We start from the raw sequence: 14,916 nt of genomic DNA, 5'->3' as shown, positions 1-14,916 counted from the left end.
CATCTGGAGTACATGCAAGCTTACTTCAATAAGACCAATTTTGCATGGGTGGAAAATTCTGAGAGGGTAACCATATGGAGGTGGGGCAAATCCCTGCTTCCATATGAGATTGCTGCCAAGCCACCACTTCCCCAGGCCTTTTGTGGATCTGTCCCCAGAAGCCCTGGGCTAAGAGAATGTTGAAGTTTCTGTGTTCCCTCACCCTACTGCAGGGCCAACAGGGCCTGTCCTGCAGTAGGCCCGTGTGGACAGAGTGTCTTCCTTGTCCTATGGTGGCCCAGGAAGGCAAACAATGCTCCGGTCAGCTTTGCAGTGCTGTGCTGTGCTGTGAAATGGACTGGGACATTTATTATCCCTTTGCATTCCACGCAATCATACCTTCCTGCAAAATAAATATCCCCCCCCCCACACACACACACACAGACACAGTAGAACTAAGTTGCAGATGTTTCGTTTCCCGGGGGGACACATTTCAGTGGGACACCAACTGTTCCACTGAAATGTGTCCCCTGTGTGGACACTGCTGCGGAGCATGCTGTTCCACCGGTGGCGGCCCAGTGCAGCTGCTGCCCTGTGGAATCAGCCTCAGAGTAGCATGTTGTGTTCTGAGAACAGTAGACATTCTTCTGTGCTTTAAAAGAAGTTATATATTTACAGACACTATCTGCATGATCTAGAGCAAAGTTCAGACTGAGAGCCAAACTAAACATGATGATGAATTTGTGGTCACCACAAGTTCACTATCACTATTTTACATCAATTTAAAATGCTGCAAGACTCTCATAGTTGTTGGGCCACAGCACAGGGCTCTTTACCTTCCCCTTCATTGCTTTTTAAATGGCAAACATCTTTCCAAGTACCAAAAAAGGCAGGGATCTTGGGAAAGATCTCCATTCTACAGGCCCAAACTGAATTGGGAACTCATGGCATTTAAAAATAATCACTATAAGTTATGGAAAGTTATGGCAACATTGTTTGCCTTCATGTTACATTTGGCTCTAATGCAATCAACAAAACACAACGTATTTTTATTTAAGGTTGCCAATAACCTGGAGAAAACTTTTTCTGAGTCTGACCCGCTTAACAGTGGATCAATGGGATGCTATTTACTAGGTGATGCTATTTACTTGCATATCATATAAAGCTTCATCCGCTATGTTCCATGCCTTTATAAAAGAACCTTATAATGCTGCTCTTCTTTGTGGGCTGTATTCCTCCTGCAACCTTTAAATGAAACGTATCAACTGACTACCCCAAAGAAAGAGCAGCAATGAGGGAATGAAGGCCACAGTTGGTATGGTGGGTGTGCAGGCCAGGAAGACACAACGGCGTCAGGCCCACAGGAGCATGGGCACACCAGTAGGCACATTCCAGAGGCGGTGTAAGGTGTGGGGCTTTAGGGCAATTGTTATAAGTGCCATGCACCTGACCTCACCCCTTTGTCACCAAGGAGAGCCGGAGGACAGCAAGAGGGTTTTTTCAGGGTTGTTAATTTCCTATCACAGCTGTGGAATTGGGGCACGAGGTAGAGTATTTTGGTAAGGGACCAGTCTGCGTACTGGGACCCTGTGGTTGGGGGTCTCAATAAGAGTCTGGCTAACACAGAGAGTGGCCTTGTCCAGCTGGGAAGGTAGGGGCTTGGAGCCAGGAAGTATGGATGGCTGGATGAGGTGGACGCCCAACAACCATTTAACTGGCCCTCCTCCCCGAGGAGGGTATCAAGGGGCAAGGGATCCTTCCATCCGGGGCTGGGAGAAGGGGGACCCAGGGCGACCCTTGAGCCCATGTTAGTTTGGGTTAGTTAATAAAGCTGTGGCCTTGTTGATGCCAAAGAAACTAACTCGCATCTTCATTGGCCATTTACCACCCTGCCAGTCAACTGGCTACTTCCTCTCACCATTCTGAAAAATGGTTGTAAATAATTGCTGTCCAAAGCTGGGGGGAAATGCAATAAGACACATGATAGAGGTAGGTTTGATGCTACATATACACATATATTGTGTATGAGGCAAGAATTCAAAATGCCAATTGTAATGCTTTTCAAAATGATGGAACTCATATGAAGAAGATTCATATCTAGAGGGTTCCTACTGATGGTATGATAGTTCTCTTCTCATACATATTATTTTAAAATGTTTTCATTAAAAAAAATTCAGGCAAAAGATGAACATGTAAATGGCTAACATTGCAATCTTAAGCAGGTAGACTCATATAATCCAAACCCAGCTTGGTGCTTAAAAAAATACAAGAAAAGATGATCAACTCTCCAGAAGCAGAAAATTGAATGTTCCATTTACCAGTGTGTACATTTGTTAGGCAAGTTGTGAAGCTAAGAGGAGGATAGACGTCACTATAGCTGCTCAACCAATTTGAATGTATGTTTTTTAGATGACCCAAAAGGACGTAACTGAGAACCAGATAATTATTTCTGATGAAGAAAGGTTGTACTCACCGCCTTTTACTGAGGCCCGGTTGGGGGGGGGGTAGTTTACTCCTCTACTCTCAACCACTGCCCTAATGCTCTCTGATCGCTATGGTAATGTTTAAACATCCCTTCAAAATAAGATACAGACACGCCACAACAATGAACATAAGGAACATTTTATTTTCATGGAAATTTTAACTCATGACAGTTAAACTGACACTTTAACTCATGATAGGGGGGGAGAAGGCGTCTCTCGGGGCCCACCTCCAATTAGTCGAAGGACCACATGTCCCCACAGGTTGGGGATCGCTACTTTAGAGGGTGCTTTCTTGTCTATATAAAGAGATATTTGGGATGATGATGAACCATTATCCATCACCACCCTTTGGGATTTCTCTGCCAAGACTGAAGGAAAACATTCAAGTGTAGCCCTTTTCTTACCACATAAAACATTCCCATGAAAACCACCACTGGGTTTTATGCATTCTCATATAAATATACTTTCTCATACATTTACAAGCAACGTTTACAGATTTCATGTCCCTACATTTAGCGTTGCCTGAAGAACAAAGAAATGTACTCATAAAGCTTCTTTGCAATCTAATTCGGAATTAATGGACCTTTTTGTTAATATTGCCACAATCAAGTTTTGAGTTTTGTTCATAAAAATATTGATTGAATGAGATTTGCTGCTGTACTTTCATGTATCTGCTGAATAATAAAGATAGTTTGTGCGGACATTTTTCAGAGAGGACTGTCCATAATATATGTCTGGCTTTTAAGGGCCTTTCACCCCTTGCCACACACTTCTGCAGTTGAAATATTTCCCTTCTCACAACTTTACTACCCCTTCCCAGCTTCTTGATATACGACATATTTTATAGATGATCCCTAAAAACTATCAATTTATATTTGTTCACTAAACTTACACAAGTGACAGTTAAATATGACAATCTATTTTTGACGTGTTAGCACCAATGAATAAAGTATGTGTCTGCAAGTATTATTTAAGGGATTGTCATAATTTTGATCACAGATGGTCGGGGAAGAGAATGTTTAGGAAATGTTTTTGCTATTTTGTTGTTGATTCTTAACATTATTTCTTACTGGGGGAATGATTAATTTAGATCTTGAAAACGCTATTACAGAGTGGTGGAATTAAAAGTAATGTGATCTCTTGGGAAAGATTTTCTGTAACTGTACGTTTTAATATAAGCCTTGTTTTCAGCAGTATATATAAAGCATATCGCTTATCACAATTCTGTGAAAAACAATTCATGCAATTCAGCAAGAACACTGAACCTGAACAAGATCTATCATAAACAAAGGCTAGGTGGGCCTCAGTCCTAGACCCACAAAGACAGGAGGAGTAGGGTTGCCAATTCCAGCATGGGAAATTTCTGAAGATTTAAGGCAGCAGACTGGGCTGAAGACGGATATGATGCCATATAATCTGCTCTCTGAAGCTTCCCTTTCCTATGGGGAACTGATCTGTGTTCTGGAGACAGTCAATCCTGACCATCACATGAATTACCATGGCTAGGTGTTCTGGGGTCAAGTAGGGCACTAGTTACTTCATGCATTATGCCAGTGATTTTTTTTAAAAAAAATTTCTCCTGCTACCTTAAGGAGTGGTGCAGAAAGAAAATGGACGATCCCAATGACACAACAAAAGAAAAAAAAAAGAATCTGTCCAATTTCTTAATCAAATAATATTAGAAATATAAGAGCCTCTGTTATCTCTTTATTATAATTTCCACCTGGACTCAGCCAAAATGGTGTCTAGATGATTTTTCCATTTTCAATTCAGTATCTTTCATCAGTGGCAGTAATGAGTCTTCCACAAAGTAGTATTAATAAATTCAATGGTATATCATGTGAGCCTTTTTCGCCCTAATTATACTTCAAAAAAGATAAGCAAGATGATAAAATACATTGAGATTGAATACATTGAATTTATTAATACTATACTTTGTGGAGGACTCATTACTGCCATTAATGAAAGATACCTTAAGGAGTGGTAGCAGGAAAACTGTGCTGCCAGCAAAAAGTCTCCTGATATTTCCAGGCATTCCCCCACCATCAGTCCAGCAGACACAGAATCATAGCATTTGGAGTATGGTACATGCTGAGCCAGCAGAGGCTTTCCCTTTCTCCCTTCACTACCCACATGTAGCACCATTGGTGGCCAAGCTATGTAGATAATCACTAGAAACCCAGAAACAGGGGCCTTTTGCACCTATCAAGCAGATCCTTGGGAAGCTACACATACAAGCTACCTTCAGTGATGTTATGACACTAGCAGCTGGGATGGTGGAGGGCCATGTCTGCCCAAGTGCTGAATCACCCAGAGATACCATGCCCAGAGCTGCTATGCACTCAAGGAGGTGCACAGTCGCTGGGGATGGCTGAAACTGGAAAGCCAGATATATTAACTGTGATGCAAGCAGACTCCAGGCTGCTAACTTCTCTGCTAAATGGACAGCCACAACAGACTGAGATGGCACATCCAACGATATTCACAGGAGCATGCTGCAGTGCTTGATAGATGGTGGTACTGGCAGTGCTGCATTGTTTGTTTTTTCCTCTGCTGGGTCATGACGCAGGTGACCAGAGATTCAACATTCTATCTCCCCCCCACATATGAACACATGGACAGGTTGAAAAGGCAGGCCAGCTACATTAGCTTTAATGACAGCCTTCACCAGGCACCAATGTTGGGTGGCACTGAACTGAACTCTGCGTAAGCCAGCTTGACATGGTGAAGTTGCTAATGCTGTGGAAGGGGCTAGCTTGGCACTTTTTCAGCTGTTCCTAAGATTGGCAAATGAGGCAATTGTGTTGATCTGCCTAGTAAAAGTGGGCAAGCCCTGTCCAGACATCAACTGTAGGGTTTCCAGCTCTGGGTTGGGAACTATCTGGAAACTTTGCGGGGTGGAGCCAGAAGTGGGCATGATTTGGGAATGGGATATCAGTAGAGTACAATTCTATGGGGTCCACCCTCCAAAGCAGCCATTTGCTGCAGGGAACACATCTTTTAAATCTGGAAATAAGCTACAATTCCCAGGGGATCCCCAGGTCCTAGTTGGGAACTAGCATCCCTACAAGGCAAGGGTGAATGAGATGAAACAAGAATCTTTTCTCTTATTTTTATAATTTCTTCCCTGACCACCACCTTGTGAGGGTCTCTTCTAAACTGAATTATGTTTAGTGCTCTGTACAGGGAAAGAAGAGTGAGTTATAATTGCAATGGTTAGAAAATGTGATGGATTGGTACTATGGGGCTACTGGTAAATTTTTGTATAAAGGCCCATAAAGAAACCTAAAGCCATCCCTTTTGGGGAATACTGGGCCTCAGCCCTGAACCAGCTGATATAATAGCAACAAGAAGAATATCTCTATGCAGATACAGAGTTAATTATTCCTCCCTCCCCCATGTCAGAGAGTGTGGTGTCTAAGTGAGGTTAAGATCTGGTACACATTTTAGAAGTTAACAACTGAAAAGATATTACCTTGGGGTGATAACATGGACATTTGCTACCATAAGAACAATACGTTGAATGGTGCAAATAAACAAAAAAGGTTCTTCAAGGGAATGGGAATAAAATTCATTTTGCATTACTATTATGTGAAAGAGTGTTGTGCCTATTTACATTAGTTTGCATTCATTCATAATGTGTTGCGTTAAGAAAATATAATTCTTTTTATTATGCACAACAGTGTACACAATTCCAAAACATAAAACAAAACAATGGATAATTCATAATGCATCCATTTTACTTTAAATAAAATCAGTGTTTTATACATCTACAATCTGGGAAGAAATTTAGACATTTCTTGGGGAAAAAATCAATAAACTACAGCTCTCAAATTCAACTTCAAAATTAATTCATATAATATATAAAACACAGAAAAAGAAATGTAGGACACAAAGCAAGCTCATCAACACCTGAGGAAAACTGAGCAATATAATATACAAACACTGTAATAAGGCAAACATTGCAAGACAAGATAAATATTATACTGTACGAACTCCAGTTGTTACTATTTGGACAGATGTTATAACTGTCCATTTTCTTTATCTAGCAGAGCGACTACACTGTCTACTTAATAAAAACTAAGAGCTGGATGAATTTCAAGTTATACCCGATGCTCAGGTTTAAACATCCCTGTGGTAAAATTCTAACGTAATCTGCACTCAAACATTTGCTGGATGTTTCTCACTGAAAAGACAGAAGAAAGTATGTTGATACTACTGGATATTTCAGCAGTCATCGTTACAGCTTATCATGAAATACTTTCATATGCCTGTGGGGTTTGGTGAACATTCTTAAAATTAACCTTAACAGCTTCCATACATTCCATAAAATACATTACATAAGGACCCTGATTAAGAGTTTTCCAGTAACTATGTATCTGAGAATGATGGGCAACTTTAAATGGAGATATGGGATGTGGTACCATCACAATATTGATAGGTCCAAGTTTTCCTTCTTCTTGACTCTACTTTTTCCAGACCTTGTGTAAGACTGAACCCACCCTGCTGTAATGAGTTTCATACTCAAGCCAGGGAACATGGAAAACCTTTTGAAGTGTGTTTGAAAGCCCAACAAACTAATATGGGCTACATTAACTAAATGCCCCAGCAGACTTTGAACGGCAAATGTATATATTTATAATAGTATCCATATTCTTTATTTTATACTGAAATGCATATGCATAAAATATTTTACTCACATTAAATGTATATTTTTTGAACTTGTGGATGAGTATCTTTGTTAAAACATAAAAGCCCTTCTGCTATAGGAATGGCATATGGAGGAAACGTGATGCATTGGTGGGGACAGGCGGGTGTCTATATTTATCTTAAGATTGGTCAAGCCAGTCATTCTTAGCAATAGACTTTCTATCATGATGTTTCCAGTTGTACCTTCTTTGACATAATAAATAACTTTGAACTCTTTTCTATGAAGAATGTCTCAGTTACCTTGTCTCCTATAAGGAAGTAACCTTGGTTCATGACAAAGGATCCTAGGAAGACACAGACCAAGTTCTGTACAAAAATCAAGCCAGCTAGAACTATCCACATTTATGGGTTTAGCCTTTAAAATATATCTTCACTTTTTGCCTTCATCTTCAACCAATTCAGATATGATTCAAAACGACTCAGACTAAGCAGTTCATTACACAGAAAATCAAATACGTACAGACATTAAAGATGGCAGTGGGCCTAATATGAGGAAGGTCAGGTAGAGTGTTAACAATAGATGAGTGAGATATTGAGAAGCCAAATTACTAGTTCCTTATTATTTCTTAAGACAGTTGAAGATTCTAGTGACTATAGAGATGAAATATTAATTTTTATGGTCATTCTACAGCGGATATCCAGTGGATATCTGCATGTTTTATGGCATGCATTTTTTCATTATAATAAAATGAAAAAATGTTATAACATTGGGACAAAATGGGCAGCAAGGTTTCATGTAGCTTTCTTCATACAATTACTCATTTATAAAGTTCCTTTCCTTTCTTCTTTGTGTGTGCGTGTGTGTATGTGGTAAGCAGGTTTTGACATCATACATTTGTATTTATTTCTTCATTCTCCCCTCTTCCCCTGTAGCTCCCAGTGTGTTTTCTTTTTTGTTGTTGTTTACAAAGTCATGATGTTTCACTGCATATGTTTAAAAAAAAACAGAAATTCTATTGCTGATGATGCGCATAAAGACACATTTAGCATTATTGGACAGTGTTATGAATTGGTGATCCATTTTGGTTAAGTTTTTAATTTTTCTGCAGACCTGAGGTGTTTCCCAAATTTGTGGGAGAACCTTCCTTCTCTCTATCCGGCCTTGATACATAGATTTAAGTATCTACAGATGGGGCCATGTTGAACATTTTACACATAGACTAGTAATAAAGCCCGTTGTGTGGAAAAAGACAATGGGCTCTAAAAAGCTGTTTTGGGATAGGATCTGATCCAGCAGGAAGTTTAATGGGGAAACCAGTGTCCACTCTCTCACATGCTCACTTTGAATTACCCTTTAACATTTCGCAAAGATAAATAAGAACCTTTCTTCTCATTAAAATTATTATCCCTTCCTCCCTGCCTTTCTTCAAAGAGCACACAGTGGAGTATGTGGCCTCTCCCCTGTCTACTTTCACAACAAACCTGTGAGGTAGGCGAGGCTGAAAAGAGTGTCTGGACCAAGGGTACCCATACAGCTTTTTAAAATGTAGCAGTAGCAGTACCAAGGGGGCAGTCCCTTACCATTGGAAGAGTGCCTCCAGTCCCACCAAAATGCTTCAGTCAGCTAGTTGATAAAATGCTTTCCATGCTGCCCAGAGCCCTCAATATAAATCACTTCCCACCCTCTGCTAATGTGGGCATCCTGGTGAGGTCATTGCACGGTGTCCTTCTACTCTGCACTCTGGCCTTCTTGATTGCCTTTCACCTCAACACAGACCCTCAATCCATCAAAGACATTATTAGCTACTCAAAATGGCAGCGGCAATCCATGGTCTCAGAAAGAGTTTTTTATAGCCCCTACTACCTGCTCCTTTTATTTGGAGATGCTGGAGATCAAGCCTGGGACCTTCTGCATGCCGAACAGAGGTTCTTCTACTGAGCCAGTATCCCTCTCCTAAATAGGGATGTCAGTCGCCAGGTAGGACCTGGGGATCTCCTGGAACAATAGCTCATCTCCAGACTAAAGAGATCAGTTCTCGTTAGTTGTGTCATAATGGCTGCTTTTGAGGGTGGGCTCCATAGCATTATACTCCACTGAGATCCCTCCCTGCCCCAAATCTGGCCCATTCTTGGCTCCACCCCCCCCCCAAATCCTCAGGTTTTTTTCCAACCAAGACATGGCAACTGGACCACTAAGGCGTAGGTCCTAAATTCAGGACTTGAGATCTGATATCCCCCCGCTGATGGAGATATGATCAATGGATCCAGCTAGTTTTGCCAGCCTTCAGCTGGGGCCTGGAGGGCTCCCAGAATTACAACTGATATCCAAGTGGAGAAAATGGCTGATCTGCAGGGGAGATTCCATGGCATTATACCTAGGGATGCCAGCCTCCAGGTGAGACCTGAGAATTCTCTGGTTTTACAGCTTGTCTCCAGACAAAAAAGATCAGCTCCCCTAGAAAAAAAGGCTGCTTTGAAGAAGATCTGGCTTTGTGGGCCAGATCCCAGGTGGAGGCCTCTTTCCTCAGCGTGGGTGTCATCGAGGCAGTCTGCCTCCCCTTTACCAAAAGGTTCTCTGAGGATCTCCACTGAGAAGCTGCAAGGGGGGCAATGGAAGGGAGCAGGGGATTATCCCGAACTCTACATGGCAAGCAGTGGGGCAAAATGAGTGCTGGGAGGCTGGCCTGGTGCCATTGCAAGCCAGAGTCACGCAAAGGGATCTGGCTGGAGAGGTGAGGCTGCCAATCTAGCACATGAGTAGCAGCAGGTGATGAAGGGCCCCATTTGAGGCCAGAGCCTCACCATACCCTTGCTGCACCCTGGCCCCACAGCCAGTGATTTGGGAAGCCAAACAAACCCAGCAGACCAGAAACTATGATCCCAGCATTGGCCAGGACAACAGCTATTAGAACTCTTGTGACAATCATCCCCCAAAGTTCTACCTCCCTTCCAGGGCCTCCAGCTTTAAGAAGTGCATCACTTATTTATTATAGGGAAACTTTATTATATGGGTACTTTATTATATGGGAAGATGATAATAAATGGTATATTGTCTGCCTCTGCTTCCTGAAACAGAATCATTTGAATAAGAAGGTACCTCCCTGGCTTCCGGTTATTTTAAACCAGGTGGCTCTGGTATTAGTGCTTTATAAACCCATGTTGACTACTTATTATCATTAAGTTTCTGTTTTCCTCTACAAATTAGTGATAATTATCCATCTCACTTGATTGCTTGAACCTACACAACTGCTAACAATGTAGGAAGAAAAGCAATTACCTCACAATAGGAGGTGCATTAATCAGTACCATGTAAATTGATCGGCCAGAATCCAACAAAGATTAAGGCATGTTGAAGAATATTGGTTTCAGTAGGATTTCTATGAACATTTCCTCAGTTGAGAGAGGCGCTTTAAAGCTTTTTCTTGACTATTTCAAAACTTGAGAACCTTTGACATATAATAATGCTGTTCACCCAAATGCTATGCTAATAGTCTTTTCCATCCCCACCATTGCTTCTCCCATTTCACAGAGGACCTGTGGAGTGAGGAGGAAGTCTAAAGGGACTTTCATTTACTACATGCACATTTCTGGCAAGGAACCCTGTAAAGAATTCATTTCCTGTCACATTATTTATGTGTCCTGTTCTCTGTCTTTCCCTCACTTTCTCTCTCACCCCACCCCCACTTTTCTCATCAACGCTGACTTCTATCTGCAATGTTCACCTCAGTTTCCTGCCTTATGTTTGTGTTCTATTTTCATTTCCATGGGAATGGAATTTTTTCCTCAGCTCTCAGGCCTATATTCCTCCTCATACTGACATGGGGGGAGGGTGCTGCCACCTTTGATTCAGTAACTTAATTAAAGGATGGATTAAATAATTATTTGATTTCCATGTCTGCTTCGTACATTTCTGCTATATAAATAAGACATTGATTGAAAATATTCTATATATATATATATTATCAGTCTATAACAATCTCCATAAAATGTGCTGTGCAACATACAAGGAAAATAATCAGATTACTATTGTCTGAAGTATGCATGCACATGAAGGCTCACATCTGTGAATTTGGGCATTGATGGCAGAACTTTAAGGATGAACCCTTCATCATTTTGCTTATGTTAGTTGGGCTTAAAGTTGCTATTTTATTCAAAATTTGTTCTGCTGCTTCAGACTAACATGGCTACCTGCGTGAATCCTTCTAAACAAATTCATGTAAATTTCCATACTAGGACCCACTAATATCAAAGAGACTTAAATAGGTTGCTATTAAGGCTTCTATAGTGGCACAATAAAAATACCACCTAATACCAGGAAGAGGGGAGAATAAATGCATGTCTGTTTTCTGTTTGATTTACATCTTTTAAGGAATGGAGCTTTGCCTCTTCTCTTATTTTACCAGATTTTATGCCATCTCACAAACTCTATTAGATCTCAGACTTAACCTTCTCCATGGCCAATCAAGACTAGTAACTTGATTCATGGCAAGATTTTTTTCCAACTACTTCCTCTGTTTCTCCATTTTCCTCTGTCTTCCACTACCTTTTCCCTCTTTGTTCCTACCATTTGTTTTTATAACCACAATGCATAGGGTTGCCTGGGTTGGGTTAGAAGATTTGTGGAGGGGAGGGACCTCATCAGAGTATAATGCCATAAAGCCCACCTTCCAAAGCAGCTATTATCTCCAGAGAAACTGGTCTCTGTCATCTGAAGACCAGTACAAATTCTGAAAGATCTCCAGCTACCACTTGGAGGCTGCCAACCCTACAAATATGGTGATACCCTGCTAGAATGATCCATCTGCTAGCACTGGGCTGATATGTTTCATGCCCACCTGAAGGTCTAGTAGCAGGACATGTGTCAATAATACTACTGGAAAGTACATTCACCAAAGTTGGTGCCTCTTCTTTTAGCAGCAAATCCTTTCCACCTTATTTTTGTTGCAACAGCAGACTGGGCATCCATAGAATTACTATGTCGTTGCAGTGAGAGATCACACAGGTAGATCTGTAGGTCACAAGGAAGTCATTGTGTACAGTAGTTGCGGTGCTTTCTAGGCCTAAGGAGGCCTAGGCAAATGACTCTGCTTTCCTGAGCTTCCTTCTAATCTGACTGCATTTCTGACACTGACAGAAAGAATTGCGAAGTTGTTCATAATCTCCATGTAGAAATAAAACAGTAACTCAGCATAACCCTGTACAGCATTTGTGCATTATAATTTCTAAATTAATCGCTGGTTATAGACTAATCATCTGAGCCTCAAACAAGTAACAAGCAGCCTGGATTAATGATAGTACCGCATTGAACGAATGATGATTGAACTCTTCATTGAAAGAATAACTGGCATGTATATGGAGAAATAGCTTGGATAAATGTATGGCATATAGAATGCTTTTGATTGTTTTGTAGTGACCCTTAAAATCTACAAAACAAAATTGATCTGTTTTGCTCAGCCACCTTATATTCAGTCAGCCATAACGATGATTAAGTAAACAGAGCCTGCAACGTACTAGCCCAATTATTCAAAAGTCTGCTGCCTTTAAAAATGGAGCTCCAGTTTAGATGCTATAGCTACTAAGCCTCTGAATTTGTCCAATCCAGACTGTAAAAAGCAGGGTACAAAAAACAAGCTCTTTCTCTTCTATGTGCACCTTATTTATTTGCATCGTTGGATGGGGTGGATAAAGCAGGGTTATATGGACCATATGACTACAGTACTCCACAGATGCAATGTTTATAGTGGAGTACAGAATCTCACAATATCTTTTAACTGGCCCATAGGAAAACCTGAAAAAAACATAACTATCTTCTATCAGCTGTAACAAAAACATTTCTATAATTTCTGATTTCATAGAATCATAGCATTGGAAGGGGCCATAAAGGACCCTCTCCAACCCCCTGCTCCAATTATGATCAGCCTAAAGCATCCATGATTTATGAAGTAAAAAGTGTTCAAAATATAGTTTTAGAATGGATTTCTTATTTTTGTACAGGCTGATGCTCCTGAGGCCCTCCCCCATGGGGCCCCCAGTTTTCTCATGGTTTGTTCCTCCTTTCTGTATACATGTATACCGCATTGAAGACCTCAAAATGAGAGATGGAACCTGAATTAAAGTGATATCAAAAGGTAGTGTGTAAAATGAATGCAAGACAGCAAAGATGTTTCCATCATAAGAGGGATTCAATCAAGTGGCATTTCCCTCAAGGACACAGCAATAATAATTTGATCTCAACTAATGGCCCAGATTTCCAAACCAATAAGCAATGGGCCATCCCAAAAAAATTATTCAGTATCTAAATGACCTGACAAGAAAGTTCCAGCTCTTCCTCAATCATAAAAAATACCTGGTCATATATCTATCCAATCTCATCAAGGGAACATTTTTGATATTTCCCATACACAAGCTGTCTCATCTCTGAAATACCACATTTTTATTATTCCTAAATTTTAGTGCTGGTGCCAATCCCCATCCTCATACCAGATTTAAAAAGTATGAAAAATTTACCCTTCAGTCCCAATTTTGTAGCTGATTTGGAACTCGTGACCTCAGATTTTCAGTAAGCCTCTTGCTTGTCTGCTTCACTCACCTGTCTCCATGTCTCCTTCCCCTGCCTACTCAATTTCACCTCCCAGCAGTGTTTGTTCCCCACCAAAGACACCTTGCCCCCCTATCTCCAAGTGCAGGCTCAGGTGTCTGTCTCCCCATCCATCCCCTTAAATTTTATCTCCCAGTAGATAAGCTGTTTTGCTAGGAAAAGCAAATTATATTCTTACTTGATACTTTCTTTAATTTTATTTTTGCTTTATTATATTGCATACATTAATTCATATTCTCTTCTGGTTTTTCTGTTTTAAGAATCTTTCCCCCCCCCCCATCTCATTTTACCAAGCGTTGTACTGAATCTGGACCATACATATAGTCTATATCCTAAATACTGAAGTACTCAAAATACACGTGTTAATTCCATGCCAGCAAAGGAATGCCTTTGTATGTTACAGCCCTGCCATATGCAGATCTATTGGGGCAACAAAATAAAGATCCTGTTTGTATGTGAGCTATTTAACTTTCTGGGCTGTGCCTGCATCTTCCAGGGGCAAAGTGTGTTTCCACCTTTTAGCAAGAGGGCAAGGCTGATGTGGGGCACAGTGATTAAAAAAAATAACTATGGCTTTGCTCTCCACAATAGGCAGCTTGCCTACAGAATGGAGGGAAGAAAGGCAGAGATCAAGAATCTCTCACCAACCCAGCTGCTCTGCGAGGGGCACAGGAAAAAGCGTTGCTTGTGTAACCTGATAAACCAAAGGAGACAGAAGCAGAAGCATTAAGAGTCAGTGTGGTTCTCTTGTAGACTGGGGAAACAGAGGTAGAGATCTGTTCAAGTCAGTCTTTTCTGCCTCCCATGGATCAGAAGGACTGGCAGACAAGAAGGGTGAAAGTGACTGAGAGAATAGAGGGAAAGGCTCAGAGTTTGCTCTCCATGCAGCAGTGCTTGTTTATGCAGAATAAAGGCATATTCTCCCATTCATTTTGTATTTGTTAAAGTAAGCAACATGAGTTGACCTTTCAGTTCATTTCCATGTTTGAAAGAGCATACCTGCGCTCTACACTTTCTCATCCTTTATTCCCACTGGCTTTTCTTATGCTGTAGTATTAAGAGCTATGTGGCTTAATATAACTACCTTAACTACCTTACTGCAAAAATGGGCTAAGCCGCAGAGCTGAGATCTCCTGGGGAATCACAACTTCAAGCTGGATAAGAGCACAGAAACTTTTCAGATAGCATATTACAAGTTAACATTTT

Source organism: Paroedura picta, chromosome 10 (assembly GCF_049243985.1).
Source record: "Paroedura picta isolate Pp20150507F chromosome 10, Ppicta_v3.0, whole genome shotgun sequence".
NCBI classification, from domain to species: Eukaryota; Metazoa; Chordata; class Lepidosauria; order Squamata; family Gekkonidae; genus Paroedura; species Paroedura picta.
The sequence above is the reverse complement of the archived record's forward strand: the minus strand, read 5'-3'. Positions refer to the sequence as shown.